Source organism: Phasianus colchicus, chromosome 3 (genome assembly GCF_987193195.1).
Source record: "Phasianus colchicus chromosome 3, bPhaCol1.hap1.1, whole genome shotgun sequence".
Taxonomy (NCBI): domain Eukaryota; kingdom Metazoa; phylum Chordata; class Aves; order Galliformes; family Phasianidae; genus Phasianus; species Phasianus colchicus.
This window is the reverse complement of record NC_143438.1, coordinates 58,898,089-58,923,203: the sequence shown is the minus strand read 5'-3', so window position 1 is coordinate 58,923,203 and position 25,115 is coordinate 58,898,089. Positions and strand designations below refer to the sequence as shown.

Below are 25,115 nucleotides of genomic sequence, written 5' to 3'. Positions count from 1 at the left end.
CTAACCACAAACAAGATGCCTTCTTTCTACTGCTTACCCCAAACATCTCAATCTAACCATTAGAAGAATTTGCATCACCACAGGGGCAATGAACACTAACCATAGCACAAGGAAGAAGCAAAAGGAAGACAGCTGCTTTCAAGCAGGACAACTCACTGGAGCAGCTTAAGTCTACGCCACTCATTCAAACAGCCTTCATGCCAAAGTCAGGTAGGTGGTTCAACAATCCAACTTGAAAAGCATGGCATTAAAATAAGTCAGGCATCTGCTGCGTGGAAACACGAGAAACCAATGTCTGTGTCTCTGCTATGACTTCCAGAGAAAAAAAAAAGGAATTCTAATTTGGTCAAACACATGAAAAAAATATTTTGCACTGAACTGATTAGCCGTGCAGTCAGGTCTTCAAGTTCAATACGGAAACACTGTTCCAAACTTCCAAATACGGACAGCTACCACACCTGCTGGCTTACAGGGAAAACTCTGACTTTGAATTGTTTCATACAAATGTAAAACTACGGTGAAGGACACACAGATATTCTGGGATCTGACATTAGGATTTCTTTTAGGCAAGAAGTGTTATAGCTCAGCGTGTTTCAGGAAAATAAAGGTCATTTGTGAATGCTCAGTCTATTTGTCACGAGAGTAAAAGAACAGGTCTTAGTTTAGGCCTTCCAAAAGCAGTTAATTCATGGTGCTCAGAGGACTGCCTCCAGCAGTTCAATCCAAGCACACACACGCTGCCTCAATAAATGGCTGTTTTGGATAAACATGCTACTTAAGGGAAAAATATTTCATCTACATTTAGTCCATACCAAGGAAGCCTTCTGAACACAGAGAGGAAAACATTTCTTAGATTTCTCATAACACTTCTCTTGATCACGTTGTACTTGTCTGCAGTCTTCCCTAAATCCTCCATATTAAAAGCCCATTAGCATAAGACTGGGTTTTATATATTCCTTTCTAAAAAACATATTCAACCCAACATTTTTAGAATATATCCCCCTATTTGAAACACTTTTGTTCCAAGAGCTGACCATTACAGACTCTTTTCTAGATATGGCAGGACAAATTCCTTCCTGTCTGAGAGTTTCCATGGTAATAAAAGTCCCCTTTAAACACATTCACGGTGGTTTGGGCAGGCCAAACAGGCAGCCTTTGTACTGAAAAGCTCCCTCTTTGTACTCCTCTGTGCTGATCCTGCACAAACTACCGTAAAAGTGTATTTTAGTGGAGGCAGAGTAAAACTAAGGCTCACATCAGTTTCACACGACAACTGTTTATTCCACAGCACAGACACAACCCTCTAGAAGATTCCCTTCCCAAAGAATTTCAAGTGGTTGAAGAAAGCAAGATACAGGCCAGTCTATGGCACATTTCAAGCAGCCCTAACCCAAGCAATTTCACCACTATTAAAAAAAAAAAAAAAAGCAGAAGTGCAATGACAAACCTTCCTTTCTCTTCCCTGCTCCCCATCCTGCAGCCTCATTTCTGCTTGGAGATGGTACATTTTCACCAGGGCTCACATTCCTTGTTAAAATGGGACAGTCTTGACTGATACTCTGTATCAGTGTGTCATGGAAGGGGACTGGGAAGATGACCTAAAATGTGCTTTAAAAATGCTATTTTGAGAAATAAACAGAAACACAAACTGTTTCAGGATGTCCAGTAAAGAGGCTCCCTTTAAATTTCTATCTGTTCACATTTGTACTTTGATACCTTTGAGTACTAGCACAAATTTTGACACAGTCTTGCAATTAAAGGAGCATTTTTTGTGCTTCAAGTGTACATTTCTGCAAGTCTTGTGGTATTTCAGATTTCAGTTTTTTTTTTCCCCCCAGTATCAACACAGCAGCCTTCCTACAGAAGATGGACCAACTCTACAAGCAATGGAGTCTCTTAAAGAATTAAGTCATCAAGCATACACATGCAACTTTAATTCAGTAAGAAAAAGATTTCAGCTGTCCTTTCAATTTGCCTTTGTTAGCTTTTGAAAAATCAGTATGCAGATTTCATTTTAGATAAAAAGCCTGTACTTCCTGATGAGTTTGTTCTCTAGATTTCAGATGGTGTACGTACCTGCAGACATCTCAAAACTCTTAAGTGCAGCTTAGTTCCCAAGCCAGTCTTTCACCGCTTATGTTAAAATAAGGCAGAGCAAACTGTAGGGATCTGACTTGCAGTCAGTTTTTCCTCCATCCTAGTTAAAACTGAGGCTTTTTCTTCACCTCACCTTGCAGAAGTTTCAGCACAGCATATATAGTCTCTAGTCTAGGCTGTCAAGAAAATGCGAAGAAAGCAGCAAGATCACCCAGAGCAGCTCAAAGATCAACATACTGCTTCATCTCTCTTATCTTAGGTGTTCTAACATACCACCCCCACGCTCCTCTCCCATCCTCTCTCCTGCTTAACCCATTTCCCTTTGGGTGTCCCCATCCCCAAGAGGTACAATCTTGATTGAAAAGCCTCTTTGCTTCCCAAGAATTGAAGTGGTTTGTATGGAAAGCATTATCCAGATGAGCGAAAAAATCTATCTTGTAATCACTTTCACAAGAGTTAAGAATGAAAATACCCAATCTTTGTCAGAACTAATTTAGAAACATTTAACTTTCCTTTTTGACAATAGAGGAAACAGCCTTATAACTATGGCAAGTTTGAAATGATGGGAAGCAGTCCAGTAACATTTAACAGTGGCAATGGGAACACGGTTGGACTAGATGATCTTGTAGGTCTTTTCCAACCTTGTGATTCTATGATTCTGTTCTACAGTTTAAGACAGACATACTGCAAGAAAGGAGATGTTTCAGAAAAGTGTTCAGAAAAATGTTATGCAGAACTAATTGGGTCCCAGAACAGCAAGCTATAGCTGTAACTGTCTAGAGAAGCTTTGGGGTAGGCAGATTAAGAGGACAATCATAGCAGGTACAGAAAATTAGAAGATAAAGTAGTCATGACACCTCTTTGAAAATAATAATAATAAAAAAAGAGATTAGTAGCTCACTGACTACTTGCAATTGAAATCTCACACACACACACACACACACACACACACACACACTTGCTTAAGCAATAGCTAACAGCCTTTTCCAATAGAAAATTTCAGGAAAAGAAACCGAACAGAATTTGTTTTGGTTGCCAGCAAAACCCAGTCTATCGCTTTCGTTGAAACTAGTCCAATTTAAACAAACATCAATATAACATCCCACATTTCTCATGCTAACAAATCTTATTAAGAATACTTCCACAAACACACGGCGTTGCTCAGTTATTAACAAAGAACATTTCTTACAGGGTCCTTAAGGATTATTTATAGTAAATCCATGTACTTCAGGAATCCAGCTATGAATCTATCCCCTTAAACAGATGCAACTTGTTAGGTGATTCTCCCTGTAGGTTGCAATGTCTGTGAGTATGTTTAAATTGCCCTCAGATTATGCTTTATCAAGCTATCATGCTGATTGCAAGATAACTGAATATAATCAGAAAAGGTAAACTGTAGCCTCTATTTCTTACACATCTACTTCTTAGAATCAGTCATCATACAACAGAGATTTCATTACCCACCCTGTTCTGACAGAAACCAATATTAATTATTATTTGAATTAACCTTTGAGCCGTCAGTACTCAGTAAAGACATGGACAATTTCTAATTACATTCTACCCTCATTATAAGTCACCAGGCTGTAAAGCTGTATCTGACAAGACTACTATACTTGGCCTTGAAATGCTTTGGACTTCACCATAAATCTTTCAGAAACACCTAAGAACTCATTGAATAAGAGCTATCACACAGGATGCTTCTTCAAGGATTCAGGGGTGTTTTTAAAGGGGTACCAACTGTGATAGCACAAATCTGTGAGACTTTTGCTGAAAGAGAATGAGCTATCGGAGGTTTTATCATTCAACTTCATTAAATAGGGGATCTTTTACCTAAACTTAAGTGCAGTATATCCACTCAGTCTACCAACCGCAATTAGGCAGTAATCATCAACTGAACCTAAATTATACTCAACAGTATAACAAAAAAATGATTTACTCTGCACTGTAGGCTATACTTACTATAGCCCAGAGAGAGAAAACGTATTCAGAAAAGAGTTTGCTCTTGAGCAGGGAAGATGGATTTTTCAAGGTCATAAATGGAAAATATCCACTAATCAATATACAAAGATTGGTGCAAGAGGATATTTTTTTCTTCAGTAAGTTTTCTGCTTTTCCTCACACAATCACTTCACTACAGTCAGTCAGTCAGCCAAAATATACTGAAATACGTACACAAGGAAAGCAAATGCCATTTGGAAAACAGGTTTCCATCCTTGACTACGCCAAATCTCTTGAATGAATAGGTTAAACTTCTAAATGAGTTGCTTCATTTACACAACTTCCACAAAGCTCACATTTACTAACTCCAAATGCTCCAACACTGAGCAGAGGATGGTTTCATTTGAAAGACTACCAGAGGCTGAGCTCTATCAAGCTTCAAAACCAGGACTTGACTTGGCCACTTATTCTAGACATATTTCAAGATTCTGTTTTCAGCCTTCCACTTCTGAAAATGCTTATATATCTTAAAACCAAAGCCTCAACAGTGGATGGCATTTCATGTTACAGAAACCTGGAACTGGACTAAGACATACCACAGATATGCTATGTTTTAATTCTGTTCATTTGCAAGCCGCTTTGTAAATGCTCTTAATCACACCAAAGATCTAAGTAACATAAACATTTTAAAGAGAAATTACAAGCCACAAGGAAATCCAATATAAAATCTGGAATTACACTGAAAACACATTGTTAGTTGCATGCTCAACTAATGACTGACTTCATATCAGTCAATGCCCAGCAATCTTGTAATCATGTAGGGCAAGTGACAGTCCAGGACAAGTATAGTTACATACTATCAGGCTTATCACAAGGCAGAACAAAACTAGCAGATTTTAGATCTCTTGTTTTTTGGGAAAGGCCAGGGACTATGGATGGGACTTCAGTTAATGAAAATGCACAGTGTTTGTAAGGTTGCTGTTACTAGCATTGCCGGTTCTGAAAATGCATTTATCTTAACACAGAGATTGTGTTTTTCTTTCCAAGCAGGATTATCAAGATCACCATCTTAAATTATGCCCACAAATTCTTAAAACTATCCATATCATTTGCCTTGAAGTCCCAAGTTGTCCATTCTAAACAAAAGAATTGGCCATAGTAACGTGTCACTTGGTTTCTTTTTTGCCCGTGACATTACTTGTTTTTCAGAAGTTATGGCAAGTTCATATCATCTCTGTTACAGCAGTACCTAGATGAATATTCAGATAAATGCCTTTTTTAAATATATATTTTACTATATATTAAGTGACAGGATTACTATGATTATTATTCTGCTTCTCCAAATAAAACACTTAACTAGTACCTTGACTATTTCTTTTCTAGATGTAAAAAGGGGAAAGGGGAAGAAGAGAGGAACAGCAGCTTTCTCAACTACAAGATACCATACCTATACAGGAACAAATCATCTGTGTCCTTTCACTAATCCTCACCTATCCTGTTAATAGGAAAATGAGGCTGAGTGATGGGCAGATGTGAATCAATTCATGCTCCAATCACATGTTCTTGCCTGACTCATATCGATAATTATATGGGGAGGAAAGTAAGCACGAGAAGCACTGTAGGATATTCAGCCTCCACAAACATTTTTAAAGTACTTTTTTCCATGTAAGATTGCCCAAATCTTGTTGTTGTAGATAACTCAGGAATATTCTACACCATGTTAAACTTCAGGGTACACCAAAAGGAACAAATATGTACGTAAACCCATGAAAAAAGCAAGGAAGATTGACAATTTGCTGTCAAAAAGTCAGTTTTGATTTTATCCTACAACAAAACCAACATTGGGATGCTATTGCACTATCATGTAACTGCTCTGCAATCCTCTCATGCAGGGATGTGAAACTTACAGCATGTGATTTCATAGCACCCATTGCCACATACATCTTTTTTGATTAAGAATGAGATAACGCACTAACACCACCAAACTTAGCTGAAGACTTCTCTAACCCACGGAAGGGCTCTCCTGCCTTTTGGTTTGATCCCTTATTCATAATTCACCCTTTTGAAGCTGAGCTTCTAACATAGTTAAGAATAAAGCAACCGACCATCCAACTGCCTCAGTTTTCAGCGATTCAGAGTTACAATTCAATGAGTAATTGCCAGTAATTGCCACCCACTACTTTGTTAGGAACACCTGACCACCTGGTGGGGCACAGACTTGTTGCCTACCCAAAAAGATATTGCCCTATTGATGGCAAGGGCAAACAAAAGTCATACATGTGCCTTGAACAAGCACCACAGAAGCTGCAGCAGATACCTGCAATCCATAGCCTTACTCATGCTACCAGATTAAGAGCAACTTCCTCCTCCCAATGCCACTTTCAAAATCCTATGTGTGTGGGGGGATGGGGACAGGGAGGTGAGTGGAGGAAATGACAGAGCTGCAGCACCTCGTTTTGTTTATCAGCTATTCATAGACCATGACGAAATCTCCTTGAACTGTCATGTCATTTTTTTCTTATCAAATTTGCTTCTGCCACTTTTAAACAAGCCTGTAAGCAGTGTCTTCTAATAAATCAGCCCATAAAAGCCCCAGTTCCACTTAAACATGGGCAACAGGTGACTGATAGTTTGTGATCTTCCACTAGCAGGGCTGCACTGTACTCATGTGGAACAACCACGCAGCTTTTGAACGAACAAATTTCAGATTATCCTTCTACTCATGAAGGTTACTTAGGAGGAAGAGCTCAAAATGCACAGGTTTTGTAAGAGATACAAAAAAAAGTCTGACCTACAAACACCCATCATTGCTTCCCCCATTAAACATCATCTTACAACCCACTGTTTCCAGTCATGTCTTGGCTAGATTCATTTCAACCCGTTACTTCAAATCGTGCTATCAGCCTACATTCTGCCACCAGACGGAACAGCATCCCTCCACTCTGTGCTAGCTGCTTTACCAGCATTATTTTAACCACAGAGCAACACCGTTCTAGAATTCTTTCAAGCTATTTTTTATACCAAAAACCTGTACTTCTATATAGGATTTGTTTCCTGCTTCCCCTCAACAAATCCAGCTGACCTACAAGCACATTCATTTCAACTTCACTTAGGAATTAAACAAAACCAGCCAATACGCGTATTTTATACATACAGGAGGCTACCTAGGAGGTTTCATGAGAAAGCTTAAAAATTAACTTAAAGTACAACCATAACTCAACACCTGGAATGAGTGCAAACCCTTCATGACACCTATGGTCTTGGCAGGAGGAGACAGAAGAACTCTCGAAAAATTCCACTTTTTTGTTAACTTCTGTGAACTCACAACTGCCACCTTCCAGAGCACCCCTTCTGAACCAGCTGCTCCTTCATCACACAAAATCAGTGAGTCTACCTTCATGAATAAGCAGTCTCAAACAGCTCATGATCTTTGCAGAACAAACTTTTTTCCATTGGTTAAGAGCAAAACTCCCCAAATTCAGTTGCTTAGTCTGAAATAGATATACATGCAGTATTTCTGCATACTTTGGAAGTCGAAGCGACTTTCAAGATAGCCTTGTCTCAAACAGAAATTATCACACGAAACACAAAATAGCAGTAAATGCTCATGACTTCATGTTTTCAGTTTGATCCTACTTTCTCAAGTACGTGTCAGCTAAGCAAAGCAATATAATTCTCAAAAGCCCCCACAAAGAAGATACTATTTCTGCAAACTTTTTAAAATACACTAGTCTCATCTATATGTGAATAAACTCTTACTGTTCCACCACGGCTTCAAGCACCAAACGTTTTTATACAGAGTGGTACTGTAACATGTCACATACTATGATAAAACAGAGAGACCTCAGTGTTAAACAATTAAATACTATACTACACTAGAGGTTTTCACATGGGAAGCGAAGAAGAAGAAAAATCAAAGTTATGGGTCCCATGATAACTACAGCTAGATTGTAATGCTATTTTATACTGCATATTTGGACAAATGCACCAATTTACAACTGATGGGGAACTGTCATCAAAGGACACAGTCACATACTTTGTCTCATTCTTAAATCCATCCCATTCAATTCAGGTTTCCATGCCACTTGTACAAGTCGGCAAGGTAACTGATTTGCTGGCAAGAACAAAACAGGTTATAAAAGCAAATTAAACCATACTTCTTCAACACTTCTCTGAAGTTATAGTGAAACATGCAGTGTTACAGTGTAGCATTTTAACAAGATTATGGATTATTTCAACATCTAACAAATTATATTACATTCACGTTTGTCCACATCACATTTGACTTGACTACAGCATAACAGCTATCGCTAATGACATTTACTAAATACATTTAAGCTTAGCATTTCTAAAAAGCAGCAACCACCAAAACATACTATTGGAATGCTTACTTTGAAAAAAAAGTATGAAAAATGAGGAAGCTTGGTAAGAGAACCAAAGTTGGACAAAATGGTTGCAAATGACAGACAAAAAATAGAACAAAAAACCAGAGTAAAAACATTCAAAAGTAAACCAGAAGCTGGGGAAATTAACGCAATAAATAACATTCTTCATAAGAGAGAATTAATAAATAAAAGAACTAGCAAGTAAAAATGTAAACAAATAGCACATGCGCAAAAGGGCAAAGCAATAAAAGTTCATTTCACACAGGCCACATACGTGAAGCCTTCTGGCAAACCCACTGGGCTAATGCACAGCCATGATACAAAACAGTCTAAGAAAACAAAGGACTTCTTGCATTCACTGTCACTGGAGAAGCTAAGGGAAGCTTTTCTTGGAATTTTTCTTTGCAGAAAGCCTCAAAGGTAGTTTTGGGTCAAGCTAAAGCAAACAGTAACAAGTTCCCAAAACAAGATGGTACTCAGCCAAGAGTTCCGACAAGCTCAAGGATAAAACAGCTTATCTATTCACCATACCATTGGTGTCAAATACTGCTTTCATGTCCTGAAAGGCAGTCACACATTTAGGCTGTTAAGAACTGTAGGCCAGCAAGTCCAGCTTCTCAGTGGGGTGAATACAGAGAAGATGCAAGAAGCAACTTCCGTGGGAACAGGGATAAATACAGACTACAGAAGCACTGTTGGTGCCTTCCTATAGAAAAGCCCAGTGCTACTAATACGTACAAATTCTTTGAAACAATTGATAAGAGGTCAAAGTCTGAGCTGACTTGTATGTTCAAAATACACCTCAACTTCTGACCAAAGTCCTCCACCACAGGTTCTTTAAATGACACTACAACTGCAAAAGAGGGAAGGTGTGCACATGGGTAAGCAGGCTGTTCTAAACAGGAGAGAAGTGTTAGGAAAGGTCAACTGAGTGTTGTGAGGTCTATGACAAGACCCGTGTTGTTTAGCATGCATGTAAATGATCAACAGGAGATGAGCCTTAAAGTAACTTTGCTGGTAAAAGCAAAGAGTTCATGTTGCTAAAAGTGAAAATCAAAAGCAGGAAGTGGCAAATCTTCATCATACCCAGCAAAGGTGAAATAAAATGGTGATGAGAGTCAGCGTGGGTAAACAGAATGCAACACACCTGGAAAAAAACAGCCTGACTGCTTCACATACATCCTCCTGAGCTCTGCCTCACTCTCAAGGAGATTTGGGAGCTAGAAGAGATGGATCTAGGAAGACACCATCTGTCAACAGACTCAGCTGTACTCTAAGAATTCTAAACGCTACGAGCAGTCCTGGAAAAATAAAAATTAAAAACAAAGAAACAACTGCAGCAGAGATGATCACTGAAGTTGCTGCACAAGTCTGTGGAATACCCATATCCTCCTGCAGTTCCACATCAGGAGTAAAATGACTGAAAGACCACAGTAGAGTGATGGGCACCGTGTCTCCAGCCCAGATAAAGGACAACTGAAGAGAGAACCAGAGAGAGCCTACAGAAGCACCAGCAGCACAGAGCAGGTAAGTAGGGAGCCATTGTTCCCTCTCTCTTAACAAGGAAACTAGAGAACATCAAACAAAACTAGCAGGTGGTAGGTTCAAAATAAAACAAATAAAAGGAAGCAGTTCTTCATACAATGTGTACTTAAGCTGCAGAATTCATTGCCGCAGTCCCAATGGAAGCTAAAGAGTTTACATAGACTGAGAAAGGACTGGGCGAATTCATGCAAGAAAAACTCATTAAGTGTTACCCATCACTTTTTCCAAGGAAATTCTGAGCTGTGAAGTTGCAGAGGCTGAAGGGCTTACTCTGCTCCTGGACAGCCTCCACCAGGGCACTGCTAGGCAGGGCTGGGGATAATGCAGATCCTTGGGGCAGCCATTCCGCCACTAAAAAAGCAAGATTGTAACACAACTAACATAGCTCTTAACAAATATGCTACTTTGATAATATGCAACTTTCAGTATATCATTTTGCTCTCCTCACGCAAAGAAACTGCATTTCGGTGCCTGTTATCACCGCTGAAGTGCCATCACAATGCTTGGGAGCACATAGCACGAATGAGACAAGGACACCCAAAATAATGAGTATCAGGCTATGCTGAAACGCTACCTTTTTTTGTTGCATTAAGGACTACTCCAATAAGAAAAAAAAAGTCTATAATCTGGTTTTATCCACTTTGGAGCACAGGTGAAGGAAAACAGTGGATGAAGGGAGTAATGGAAATGCTGGCAGTACTCAACACTGCAGCACAAGCAGGGCTTCTCTGTATGCTACTCAGTGGATCCTAAGTTCGGTTTCAGAATAAATCAAAGCCAAATTGTGTTATACATTGAAATTTCAGGAATACCGAACTTACATTAAATATATTTTTTCACATTGAAGGAGAAGGAGTTAAAACAATACGAAGTGCTAAAAAAATTAAAATGTTCATATTTTTTTCCTGTTTTAAACAGCAGCTGTAAGAGATAATATCAAGTCAAAGCACTGGCTTGAAGTTTTACTACCCTTATAAAAAGGTACTTAAAATAACTACAACATATTTAGGTTAAGCACTTAAAGGAATTACTGGAAGACTGAATTCAATCTTCAGCTCCAAGCCACCAGTCATTGTGCAACACCTTAGCTGCTGAAAACAAAACCTCTCTGTTACCTATTAAGCAGGAACTGCGGTCATCGTTCTAAACCTGCAATGTGGATGTTCCCCTCAAGAAGTGCAGAATACGGGCTGTGCCTCTCCACAGTTTCCAGCCTTTGCCACTGCAGGAAGGAGTGCAGCAGCGTGTGCCCCATACAGAATAACAAGCCTTCTGCTAAACCTCCACCCAACACAAGGCAGCACAAGCCAGTTGTTGATTTTTCCAAGGCTCATAACAATCAAGGGTTTCACGAGTATAGGAAAAGTGACTGTAAGCCCCATATTCAGATCACACCCAACACACAGCTGTTCAAAGAGATTGGTTGGTTCCTGTTTAGTCAAGGTTTGACTTGAGATGGAAGAAAACCTTCACAGAAAATATGAGACAAAATGGCTAATAACACAGTGTATGATAGAAACTACGCTCTTCCTACTTCTAAACATCATAATGGATTTCTAAAAGTGCTCAATAGAAGACCAACTCTGCTCTTAAGGCTAAGCTTCACCTGTCTCACAAGAGCAGCATCAAGACAAAATTAACACTGTGTAAATAACCACAATCACGTGATGAGAGCTGGTGCGTACACAGCAACTATTGCCAAGCCCAGCATGGCAGACCTCAAAAGGCATCACTATGAGCCTGACGTAGCTGCTGGGAGCGGCACTGGAGTCCCTGGCTCACAGCTGCCTGCTGAGCCCACTAGCACTAAATGCAAGGAGAGGAAGAAAAGCCAACTGACCACCCCAAGGGGCAAGTGCTGAGCAGGTATGTTGCCTTGTAGCCTACTGATGCATACATCAAGCTGAGAGCATCAAATTCACTCATTAGAAATGAATATACTTATATCCAGAGCACAGCAGAACCATATTCTCAAAACTCCTCTAACCTTCAGCAAGTCCTGCACTGCTGCACAGACCATACATTAGTAACATCCATCCACTGTCCTCCATTTTGGGGGCTTTTTGAGGCTACGTGGTTTCTCAGTTCTTCTTAAGCACTTCCTGTAGCAATGCCCACCGCTCCAGACACCTCCAAATTTAATCCACTGGAATAAGCAGCCTTTAAATTAAGGTGTTATAAGGTCATATAGCAAGCAAGATGATCGGATTAAAGAGGAAGTGGAGTTAAGTTAATACTGAGTCACTATTTTAAGTTCTGATTTCAGGACAACAGCATGATAGCTTTTCAAGTGTAACCCAGCCTTCAAGCAGGAAGGGTAAGAACTTTCCTACTAAAAGAAAAAAAAGATTCTTTTTAAAATCTGAACATGAAATGCAGGACAAAAATTCATCAGACAGACAAGACCTGGTCCCTGAGACAGATGTTTTACAGCTGTGCTTTGGGCTTCCTAACATCCATTAGAGCTAGCACATACAACTCCTAAAGTAAACAAGCTGCTTTTAGTAACTACAGTATTCGCTCTGAACACACACAACGTGAGTCAGAGCCACCACTCCTCAGAGCTTTCCCCAGAAGCAGTGTGCAACATCCTCAGGTCCCAACTTGCAAGTCCCCTCTGCTGTTCTCCTGCCATCCCCGCAGCTCCTGAAAGGTCACTTTCAGATTTAAAACATGCAAAAAGGATCCATCTATGAGGCAGCACATTTCTTCCTGCCGAGTAGCACAGCAAGCGCTCACCTTCCACTAAAGCACACACAGTTGTCCGTATTTCGAGAAAAATGGAAAGGAGAATCCACTCTTTCACCTGTGTGCTACCTTTCTGTCATACAGTAGGCAGTTTACGCATAGAACTCCACAATAACAACGGCTCTTCAGAAGCAAGCAGCTTCTCCTGATGTATTCCTGCTGCTCTGAAAGTCACCTAAAATTGTTAGGAAGCCTGAGCATGAGCTCTTGAGACAGAGCTGCTGACTTTCTGTCATATGTCCACTCCTTATGAGAGCTATAGAATGTCAAACACCCATCTGTCTCTCCAAAGGGCAGCAGAAGCACTGTGAAACAAGTACCCAAACAGCATGCTATTTTACTTGCAATATATTTTTCACCCATTTCAAACAACCAAGAGCAATGTGATTGCAATTAATCACATGTTCATTTCTCTGTGGGAAAGCTTCAGAACCATCAGAACAACACAGTCTTTGATAATTATGAAGACCAAGAAATCTCGCACCACCTCAAACTAATGTAAGAATAACGCAGATACTTGGGATAAAGTTCTGAGTAACCAAACCCTCTGAATTAAACATCGATTTGATAAAATTTGGGACATACAATTTGGATCTGTAAGTTTATGAACCTAGTGGAGAACTTTAAGCTTACCACTGAGAATCACACCCACAAAAACAACACAAAATGAGGAAAACACGCAGAACAATGCACTTTCTTGTGAATCAAGTGTTTTGAAGATGAAATACTCCAAATGTGAGATCTCCAAAAAGCCATTTATACCTCAGTAAATCTCCTCAGCTTTTGTTCTTCTACCTCAAAAGGAAAATCGACTTCTGGACAGTAGTTTATTAATTCTAACAAACAATTTAGAGCACGCAGTCCATACCACTGCTAGAATAAACAAATTTCAATATCAGTTTGAACTCAAGCCAGCACATCTTCCTTTTGGTGTCCTTTGCTTCACAAATGATTATTCCATCTCTGTTTCATCCAGGAAGGTTCCCAAGCAACTGATCCAATCCACTTGCTCACTGCCACCAAAATGAAAAGATGAAAAGGGCTTGCTGCTCTCCAAGCCACAGGCCCCCCTCGTCCTTAGTACCAGCTCTGGTGTTCATCAGATCCTTTTATGAGCCAGTTTGATTCATTACAACAGCAAACTGCTCTCCATTTTCCCGGGTTATTTTTCTGCCATTTCAGTGAACTAAAGTGGTTCCCAGAAGGACCTGACAAGCGCAGCTGCTTTAGAGCCAGGCGCCTGGGAAGAAGGGTGCAGAGGGACAAAGGCGGAGTGGAAACTTCTCCTCGCAGAACAATGTCCTGCTAAATTAGCTCACTGCGTTCCCCAACTCACATCCTGACTTATATGCGATTAGATGGACTGCAAGGCAACACTCAACACCTTCCAGCTGTCCTAAGAGCTACCAAATAATTTATTGTACAAGAACTATAATATATACTCTCTATACAGATTTACATACAACACTCCAGTGGAAAAAGAAAAAAAAAGTGTTCTCACAGAGATAAAAGATGAGGATAAGCATAACTCAGATAGAAGAGAATAGGTGAAGAAAGATGTGGAGATCCTACTTCAGTTAAAAACAAAAAAAGCCACTGGAAAGTGACCACCAATCTCGAAAAGCCATACAACAAAGAAAACCTACAAGAATTTCTATTAAGGAGAAAACTGAGAGAACGTGGCCTTTTCTTCTGGGGCTGTCACCAGAAGCCAAGCAGACCTGTTACAGAAGGCTGGCATCCCTGCTTCCTTAAAATCCTAGGGAAAAAAAAGCCTCGAGGGAGGCAGTCCAGCCAACAAGGTGTTTCACCACATGCCACCAGGTTTTCAGAGCAATGCTTTCTCCCTGTGGGTTGACTGATATCCTTCTTTCTGTGCCTAAGCCACCTTAGCTAAGTGGTGTACACTGACCAGTCACAGCACCCCAACCCCAAGAGCCCAGCTGTGCCCCCAGCCCCACACCAACCTCAGCAGGGACAAGGATTGGCCACTCCATCCAGAGAGGCAGGTAGCCCGGTCTTCTTTCCTCAGAGACAGAGGGTGGTGAAAAGAGAAAAATGCCTCAGGAAGAGGGATTAGAACATTTCCTGTTGTGGTAGGGGAGTTTCTTCTGAGAGGAAAGGTGGGAGCAGCTCCCTCCATCTGCCATTTTTTGGGAGCTGAAGTGGTTGTTTTCAGTATCCCAAAGCCAAGCAGTCATTTGCTGGTGGCTGCAGGGAGAGTGAGGGTACGAGGCATCCACTTATTTCCTTGAGGAGGAGTCGTTTCAGAACTCGGTCACCTTAAACATGCACTTCTTTAAATCTAACCATGATTAAGTGAAAAGGCACAAACCACTTCCCCCTTCCACTTTTCTTTTCTTAAGCTTCAATGCAACATCTCACACGCGTGACTTCTAAGACCGTCATCTTCTACACCAGTGATCAGAGCCAGGCTGGGAACTGCTCCTGCACTGCCCTCAACCAATTCTGCCAAACAACTCTTTTCCTTCTGCATGGCTGCCACAAAGCTCCAGTCCTGACTGAAATAGGGTAAGTGCAATACCCAAGAGCTGCCTGGGGCTGACCGTTGCTGCAGAACTGTAGTACAGCTGAAGGGCAAGTGAAGGTGATGCCAGTTTTCCAATGACCTCTCTGAAAATACGATGGAATTGGGGAATTGCATCGCTGCCTGTTTTTACTTCTGTACAAATTAACGGCCCACAACAAAGCACACCTCTGCAGAGATCACTTCCCCCTTGCTTGAGGCTGAAGCCTGCTTGTTCACTTCCCCTCCCAAGAAAGGATGATGAAAGCAGGGATGAGTAAGGTTGCACCCATTCACAGAGCTAAGCAAATGCAAAGTGTGGCAGACACCTCATAACAGCACCGATAAATACAGTGAATTACTTAGCAGGTCTTTCCCAGACTTACCTCCTCAGGCATGTAAGGAGCCCCTGTTTAACTCACTTCCTGAATGACTCCTTCCTAAATCAAGAGATTAAATTGCTTGCTGTAAGCTCTCAGTTTAATTCTTCATGTTCAGAACAACTCAAGGCAAGAATTACACTGTAACAGGAGTCCTTCACTGGAGTTCAAGGGACCTCTGTGCTCAGGTAAGCGGTGGCTCAGATGGCACAGGGCCTGTGCTGAGGCCATCCTGACAAAACCTCCCTCTGACCTCTACCAGAAATCTGGACCTGAACTGAGCTCGCAGCACAGCCCAAGCACCTCCCAGACCCAGAGTCAGAGACAGGGATCTGTCCGCCTTCTACCTGGCAGCAAACAGCAGCATCAACAAGTAGCCACTGCCAACCCAAGGTGACAGAACTCAGAGCACAGCCTCAAAAAGCCGCAGGACTTGCACCTAGATGCATGCCAGGCAGTTCATCAGAACATCATCTTACACCTTACTTCAACCTAATAACCACTGTTACGGTTACAGAGTGATTTCTGATCCCATATATACACTATACATTCAAATATGAAACTAAAAGACTGGAGTTACCAGGAACACCGGATTTCTGGACTTGAGAGATGCTCTCCTATCCAGTACTACATAGGTACAAGATTCTGAGAACTGGCACATCCCAACTATTAATTAAGATGCATCCCTGAAACTTACCAGTCTCTCACCTACGTGCAATGCCATCTCAGCCTTATCAGAGCAGTTTTGGAACATCTGTTAGCCTCACCATTACCTTCCTTTCTTTAATCCTCCTTCTATCGAGCATTAAAAACAAAGTCAGATATCCTTTCAGGTTGTCTTATTTCCAGCTCTAAGATTAAATACTAAACTGCTGCTCTCTACAGTCCAAGCTGACAAGTAGCATTTCAGCCTTGGATTTCTATCTCAGCAGCTCTCTAAGCAAGGAACACGCTGATACAGTACGTCACCACCGCACGGCCTCCCCGCTCACCAGCCCACACAAGTTGCCGGAGCTGAAATTCTGAACTGAGTTTCCCATTCCTATCCCACAGGAGTTTGTTCCACATCCCACTGGGATAGCACTGCCCCAAGACTTTCTCTGAGGAAAACCTTTTCTCCTCTTTTTCTCCTGACACTGATCTCTACAATTCTAAAATTACAGATTTCTTTCTGTTTCCCTTCAGTTCTCTCTTGAAGAATGACCACTACTCCTTAGCATCTAGAACCTATAGCTTTTAGCAAATGCTGTTCACTCTCTGAATAATCAACCTATAGGCTTCCTATACAGAGATTCAAGACAAAAACGTGCCTTCACTAAGTCTTGACTTGATCAAGGTTTGGATCCACTTCACACCATCACAGCCTCTGCACTCCAAACCTTTTGTGCAGCTCTGAGCAGTGTCCAGACCCCTGCGCTCCTCCACACACCCCAGATTTCACCATGTGGATAAGGTTAACCTGTAGCTTTGGGGTTACACAGAACAGGTGAGAGGACCAGACTTCTCGCCCACACACATCCCACATCACGGAGCAAGAAGAACACACCTTACAGCTGTTCGTTAACTACTGAACAATGCAAGAAAGCAGTTTCCACAAACACAGAAGCTGAAGTGACAGAACTAGATGGTGTAGCTCCCCAACTCCTTACACATTGGCAGCAGCATCCCTTGCACTGCAGGCAAAGAGCAGCCCTATCAGAGCTGAAATGCTGTTTATTCTGCAATGTGTCCTAATACTCTGAGGCTAGCAAGGAAAACACAACTCTGCTAAGCAAACAAAGAGCAACAAAAATTGAAAAGAAGATTAAAAAGGAGGTAGGAAAGACACAGGCTGAAAAAGTGTATGGGAAAGCTGGGGATGAACAGGGGGAGAAGAAACAGGAAGAAATAATGTTTATATTTCAGAGCAAGACTGGCTTTCCCTCTTAAAAGAAATGATGCTTTGTACATCTGATGCACACCTCCACAAAGCGCTTTGAGAAGGGAGGCTGACTCGGTAGACAGAGATCAGGACAAATTGCAGGGTGGGCCTGCAAAATCACAAAGAAGAAACTTTGAAGCCAAAGACCTGTTGAAGTTATAGCAGCAAGCAGAAAGCTCAAGTGAAGAGCTTAAGTGGCTCAAAGTCATTAAAATTAAGGTGCTTCTAAAACCATTTGGTGCGGGACCTTCCAGCATGCTGCCTGCTGCCCAGGCAGGCAAAGTCACCATGGTGCGATGACCAAGGGGAGCCTGAACAGAACAACCCCTAGGGTCAGGCCTTGCGACGTGAAATTTAATTTTCCTCCCAGAACCATCAGGAAAAAGACAGACATGTTGGCTGCAATGACTTTTTCCACACAGCTGATTCCCCAAGTTATTTATTCCTGCTGTTCCCCTCAAGGCCCTCTTGTCACAGCAGCTGCCCATGGCACAGGCAGGTTACAGGCAGCCCGGTGGAAGCCCAGCAGCACCACACCCCATCACTATATAGGTCACCACAGAGCCCTGTGCCACACCAGCCATTAGTTCCTATACGCCAATAAGCTTGCAACGTCACGTGCTATGGCACCAGGCTAACACGGCGGCTTACGTGATAATTAGCAATCTTCTCCTGAGTTTAACTTTTAGATTAGGATGGTTACGTTGAGCAGTGTCACTTCTCGCTCTTCTGGCTGGAGCTGCCCCAGCAGCAGGATGCACGGAGCAGCAGTCGCTGCACAGGAGGGCCCAGCAGCACAGAGCAGGCCTCCTCTGAGGTGCGTGTTTACATCTCTGAAAAGTCACAGCATTGGAAGCTAGCAGCTAATCAGCTTTTGTATACTTAAGAATATCCTTAAGAGCTTTGTTGTCATATTCAGGCGCTCGGAATGTGTCCTTTAGGTCACTGAGGCTTTTTTTTTCTTCTAACATGTCTTCCAAGTATCTTTAACGCTGAACTATGGGGTGCTATTTCCACAGCCGCTGGCCTCAGCAAAGCCACGGAGAGCAGGTCCCAGAGATGGGGAAGGAACCAACGGAGAGAACTCTTTGTCAGCACCCCAGCAGAATCCCAATAACAACATGGAATGTTTCTGCATACCATGCCTTACTCTGTGCTCTGAAAGAGTTCTAAAATAATAATAATAACTGCATTGGAGTTTTCCTTTGCCTTTTCATTCATACACAAACAATACCCCAGACTTCCCTCCATCAAAGCCCAGCGGGCTGTAACTGAGCAAATAAGCTGTTTGCATAAATAGGGAATGATGGGAAGGGAGAAAGTTAACGTCTGTCCTAACAACTAAGCTAAATCAATGCAGTCCGTTAATACAATAACTTTTCTACCAGAAAAGTGAGATCTAGAGGTCCTTCCGTGCACAAAAGACTCATTCGCAAAAAAAAGATGGTTTACCAAAATTTGCTATTTTCCTCATGCAGAGAAGAAACTTAAAAATAAGATACAGGCATTTATTACGCTCATGGGCACCAGCAAGCAAGACCCCAACCCAGGTGCTCAGCAACCTGCTTACCGCAGACACACAAAGAGGTCAGGATTAGAGGAACAGGGAGCTCCAGGCAGGTGCCAGCAGCCGTGTCCGAATAACACCAGGTTCCCCGTGACCAACACCACCCAGCAGGCCCTTAAGGCTTTCCAACTAAGAATATCAAAATAAGATGAAGAGGAAACAAGGGGTGGAGATAAGACACACAATTTAAGGTGACGCACTTGTTTATTTCAGCTTTCTTCCTTCCCAGCTCCTTTTCCCCCTCCTCCCAGCTGAGCGACCTTTACGCACCACGCCATACGCTGGAAACCAAACAAAACCAAGCAGCCAGATGCTCCAGGATGCTCAGGATATGGCAATCTGCAGAGCCTCAGCACAAGGTTTTAAGAAGCACTGGAAAACCTGCAAAGTTCCTGCAACTTGGGCCTCGCACCTTGGCAGAAAAAAAAAAAAAAAAATCACCTCTAGATGTTCAGTTTGTCCTTGCTTTAAAGCCATGCTGCTCCCTGGCACCAAGGACTACCTCCAGATATAGGGCTAAGTCCTGGTGCAGCACCCGAGCAAAGCTTCTCCCACCTTGGGCTTGTGCCACCCTCATTGGCACTCTGCTCATTCCACATGCCACCAAGCCCTAATATTATCTGAGCATTAATGAGAAATACCACAGACATTAATCAAAAGCTTCTCAGTGCCCAACAGTAAACAGCTCTCCAAAACAGCCCCGGCTGAGCTCTCTGCACAGAGCTGGAGCTCTGTGATGCTCCTGGGACCTGGACCGCCTCAGGGTCCACACTGACCACATTCAAAGAAGATAGGCTACAGCACCCACCTCCCACCAGCGTGCCAAGTTCTGAGTGCAGGGTGCTGCTATATCCCGTTCAGGCCAATATTTTTACAACACTGCATCCTTAAATATTATTATTTTCCCCATAAGAGCTGTATGATCTTCAGTCATGATCGCAACTTCCCTTAATTACAGAAGAGGCGATGAAACCATTCTAGACTTCTATCTGAGCAAGTTTGAAAAGCCCAGCCAGAATCGACAAGAATAACAGAAATATCATTATGCTGCTAAATATTTAGTTAGATATCTGGTCCAATACAATTATCCAATTAGTATCAAGGAAGCACTAATTCAGTTAAACTCACATTCACAAGCATTTAACACTGTGTTGTGCAGCTTTCAAAATGATCCTTTATCTATTTCTTATTGAAAGAAATAAGCTTAAAAATCCTGGAAATAAGCACATTAGGTTAAGAGAAGAGCAGGACAGATGCCATGCTAAGCTCTGGCATTCTACAGTGCTCCCACAGGGGAAATTTTGTTTTGTGCAACTGTTCCAAACTTCCAACGGTGCCCAATACTGAACACAATGACTTATCCCAGGCAGTTATGGGTTTCCCCCAGAGGAGAAGTGCCCCACACACCCATATCCCCAGCAACAGGGAACGGGCAGTGCTCCCATTTCCAGCAGCCAGAGATGGGCAAGTGTTGAGCACGTCATTGTTCTCATCACCTGTTACGGTCCCCAGAAACAAACGGTGAACGTTCTCCAGACCCCATCTGATGTTAGAAAGCATCATGAGAATTTTTCCGCTGCTGTTACGGAGGCAGAGCCCTCAGAAGCAGCCCCCTGACAACGCGAGCGCTGCCAAGTTTGTCAGCAACCCCGGTGCCTAGCAGGGGCTGTAAGCACAGCACCACGATTTTTTGTTCTTTCTTTTCAAATTAAAAAAAAAAAAAGAAAGCACAAAAAAATGCACTGGAAACTTTTGGGACAGAGCAGGAGAACTGTGAAGTTGTTCCCTGTGCAGCGCCCGGCAATGGAGGGGGCTCTGCAGGCGCGCCCCCAGCACCCGGCCACATTTAGCTTTCAGCCTTTTTATTATCACTGTCAATGAATGGGCCCCAGTCAAATTAAAGCTGCCATTTTAGGTTAAAGACTGGAGAGCCTCTGTTGTGCAACAGCGAGACAAAAACACTCCGAGCGACAGATGCGGCATTCTCATTGGGAAAAGACGGATTTCAACTTTCATTTAAAAAATAATAATAAAAATAATAATAATTACGGATCATGCTTTTAGTATGAATTATATATTGATACTCACACATTACCGCAAACTAACGGGATTTATAATTGGGGGAAATCAGCTCCCCGTGCTGCTAAGGTCATAGTCATTAAGATTTTTTTGCCGTCGTTAGAATGGATGATCTGTGAGGAAATGAACAGAAACATGTTTTGTTCAACTTGTTTGTGCCTCACCAGTCCCGTATAGCACGAGAGAGAAAAAAATAAAGGGGGTGGGGGGAGGCGAACACATTCTCCCGAAAGCCATCTTCTGTATAAACACAGCCCCGCCGCCACGGGAGCAACAAAAACCGGGGCGCACATCGGCACGGAAACAAAGTTACCGCGCTGAGGTTACGCCGATATTCCCCGAGCCGGGAACCCGCGGAAGGGCGAGCGGCCGCGGATGGAAAACGGCCCTTTTCGGGAGTCGGAGGGCACGCTCGGCTCTTTCCCAAACGAAAACAAAGGCGGAAAGTGGGCAAGTGCGGGGCGAGTTGCGCGGCGCATCCAGCGGCCCCGCGGCGGTGCCGAGGGAACTCCCCGGGCGCTGCTACTTTTCTTTTGTCCATTGTCTGTTTAAAAAAAAACTCCTTCGGACTGGGGGCGAGAGTGACCGAGCCGGGAAGGAAAAAAAATAAATAACAACAACAATAAAAAAATAAACAAAGGGAAAAAAAAAATAAAAAAGAAGAGGAGGGGGGGAAAGGTCGGGGGGAGGGGGGGGAGTCCCAGCGTGGGAGCGCGTCCGCTTCCCTAAGGCTACCGGGCCGCACGCCCGCGGTGGAATGATGGCTGCTCGCTGCCTGCACGGACGGACACACGGACGGACGCGCGCCCCGTCCGCTTCCCACTTCCAGGCGCACGCAGCCGCTCCGCCGCCGCCTCAGAACGGCCGTGCGGCGGCTCCCGGCGGGGCGGCGGCGGTGCCGCTGCGTGCGCTCTCCCCGCGCTCCCCACCGCCCCCGTTCCCCGACCCCACAGCGCGGCCTCCGGTAACCCCCCCCACCCACCCCCGAGCCCCGCGCTTCTTTCTTTCCCGCCGCCCCCTCCCCGCTGCCCGCCTGCCACCGGAGCAGGACAATCGCGCACCGGCACCGCGTGCTCCTTCCTCCTCCTCCTCCCTCCGCCCGCCTTCCTGCCTCCCTCCGCTGGGGGCTGAGCCCCATGTGCGGGGCCGAGCCGGGCCGGGCCGGGCCAGGGCAGCGCCCTCACTTTGTTACAGCGCTTCCCGTGCCGTCGGCAGCGTGGTCAAGCACGGGGGGGGGGGTGCGGGGGGGAGCGCTCCCGCCGCCCCCACCGAGCACTTTGCGCTCAACTTTTCCCGCAAACTTAACGAGAGGAACCGGGGCGAGGGGGTGGGGGGGAGAGAAAGGGGAAGGGGCGCCGCCGCTCCGGCTCCCCGCTGCCCTCCCCTCCCCCGAGGCGGCCGCAGCACAACAAAAAGCCATTTACACCGGGGGAAGCGCCCCGCTGGGACCCCCCCCCGGCCCCGCCCGCGGCCGCGCGGCGTCCCCCTGCCCACCCCCGGCCCCGCCGCCGCTCCGCGCCCTCCCGCCCGCCCCCTCCCCGGGCACTCACCGGGGCCGACGCGGGGCCGTCGGGGGCCGGCGCCCCCCGCTCGCTGCTCGCTGCCCTCCGCCGAGGGCCAGGCGGGAGGGGGGCACCCGGCGCGGAGTTGGTGCCGCCGGCCGGGGGGGGCGCGGAGCTCGCACACGGAGTTGCTCGCTCGCCCCGGGGCCGGGCTAAGAGGGGAGGAGGGGGCTCCTCGACCGGGGCGGGAGGGAGAGGGGAGGGAGAGAGGAAGGGTCAGCGCGGGGCTCGGGCAGTTTCAGGCTCTCCGCCGGGTCCCGGCTCCGCTCCGCTCCTTTGTGTAATTTCACTCGATTCAAGTTTAATCCGATAGTTCCCGAGCGAGCGAGCGAGCGCGCCCGCAGGAGCCGAACCGAGCGAGACACCAGCCAGCCAGGCGGCTGCCGCGGCCGCCCCCTCCTCCTCCTCCTCCTCCTCCTTCCCCTCCCTCCGCCGCCACAAGGCGCGCCCCCGACACCGCCCCCTCCCCGGGGGCGAGCGCGGCCGCGCGCTCCGCCCCACCGCGACGTCACGGCCCCGCCCGGCATAATTTATGCAACAAAAAAAAAAAAAAAAGAAAAAGAAAGGAAAGGAAAGGAAAGCAAAGGAAAAGAAAAGAAAAAAAAAAAAAGAAGAAGCGGTGGCGATGGTGGTGGCGAACCGGCCCAGCGCGGGGGAGGGGCGCGGGGTCACTAACCGCCCCCCGGCCTCGGCCCCGGAAGCGCGGCGGGAGGCGGCGGGGCGCGGAGCGGAGCGGAGCGGCGTCCCCCATGCAAATGCCCCCGGCGCTCCGCCCTGTCCGCCGCTGGGGCCGAGGGGAACGGGCCCGCAGCCCCGCGGGTTCAGCTCCGCGTCCCGGGACGCCCCCGCGACCGCTCGGGGCCGGGCCCGGAGCTGGGAGCGGCGCCGCGCGGCACCCCTCGGACCGGACCCGGGGTCGTCCCCCGCTGCGCTCCGCGGGGCCGGGGCCTCCCGCCGCGCCCGGCGGACTTTGTCCCGGCGGCCATCGGGCGCTGCCCGCGAGGCCCGGCCTCGCCTCGTGGGCGCGGCGGCGGGCGGAGGGCTCCGCGCGGTGCGGGGCGGTGTGCGCGGAACGGGCTCCGTGCGGGGGAATCGCGCAAATCCCGTCAGAGCGCGGGCACCGGCAGCGCGCAGTAGTCAGTCCGTCAGATCCGCTGTGGGAACTGAGCGAGTCTGAAAAGTGCGAGGGGCTGAGATGTAGCGCCGGGATGCTGTGTGCCGCTGTGCGGGAGCTGCGAGGCAGCGCTCGGTGAAGTAACTCCTTTTCCTCGCTGCTTGTGGCAGGTTGAGAGGGAAACTCACCGCCAACGGGAGCACCCGAAGCTCCGCTGGCTCCCGTTCCATGCGCCCACCTCAGTGCAGCAGCGAACCAAGGCGAGATACACCGCGGGCAGTGCCTGGCCCGCTCCTGGGCCCGATGGCCGCATAATGCCTCCCCTGTTCCTCACAGTGATCGCCCATAAAGTTAAAAATAGCGAGTGGAAACGGTGTTGAAAATCACTTGAAAGCAGCACATGCCCAGAGTATGGCTCCACCAAATTTGTTTGGTTTATGACGGTGCTATTTTTAAAATGCGTCCCTCTGCTGTGTGAAAACAACTGCACACAGGCGTCCTCCCAACTGAATGCAACCAGTTTCAGTTTACTCAGTTTTTAGCTGAGAGCAAACGACCCTGCAGTGGATCCTTACCTGGCAGCCTGGTGCTGGGTGCGTGTTGCTCAGTTGCCTCCACACCCCGGCACCTTGGCACGGCACGGGAACTGCCCCTGCGTTCAGAGATTGGAGTTCCCCAGGAGTCAGGGCCGGGAGAAGCTCGCTGTGAGACGAACAGCAGCAGCCCCGCGGCTCCCCCTAGAAGCTTGTTTCAGTTTCTTGTTGAGCAGAAATCAGATTGCAGAGCTTCCGAGCATAGAAAATGCCTCAAGAGCGGTGTGGTGACAGGATCAGGCAATCACAGGAGTGCGGCCGTTCTTCAAAAAGCGTGTCACTGTGTCACCACAGCAAGAGGGAATGCGCGTGGCAGCCCGGTTCAATAGTGCATTCCAAGAAAAGAGAAAATGCTCACATCCCTTGTGCATACCTCCTTCTGCAGGAACAGAGCCGGATTCTCTTGCCCTATAAGGCAGACCTTCGGCCAGGCCTACGGAAGAAGCGGCTCGCTGCGGGTCGTGCCCATGGGAAGGGATCCCAGACATTCCTCAGAGCCGGAAGGAAGAGCTGTGGGCACCACTTTGACAAAGCAGGTGGAAGCGGGGAAGTCACCAACAGTAAGACATGGAGAGTTGGGGAAAGCGCTCAAAGGTGTGAGTCAGCCCTCACGAGGCAGGCGTTAACACACATGTGCACTACCGCAGCGAAAGAAACAG

At 45.7% G+C, this 25,115-nt stretch overlaps 1 protein-coding gene across 10 annotated transcripts in view; it reads right to left on the bottom strand.

Annotated features, from left to right (window-relative positions):
• CHD7 (chromodomain helicase DNA binding protein 7) overlaps positions 1-24,715 on the bottom strand; it is a 128,012-nt gene extending 103,297 nt beyond the window's left edge. For 4 of the 10 annotated variants that reach the window (XM_090137627.1, XM_090137636.1, XM_090137637.1 and 1 more), the window contains exons 1-2: positions 22,738-23,283; positions 21,197-21,300 (exon numbers count right to left, since the gene is read on the bottom strand). The gene's annotated coding sequence lies outside the window, so the exon portion shown is untranslated. Of the gene's footprint in view, positions 1-7,258; positions 8,427-21,196; positions 21,301-22,248; positions 22,647-22,737; positions 23,284-24,438 lie in introns of those variants that run through there. The other 6 variants (XM_090137628.1, XM_090137629.1, XM_090137631.1 and 3 more) reach the window with 6 other exon arrangements.
• Positions 24,716-25,115: the final 400 nt, after the last annotated feature.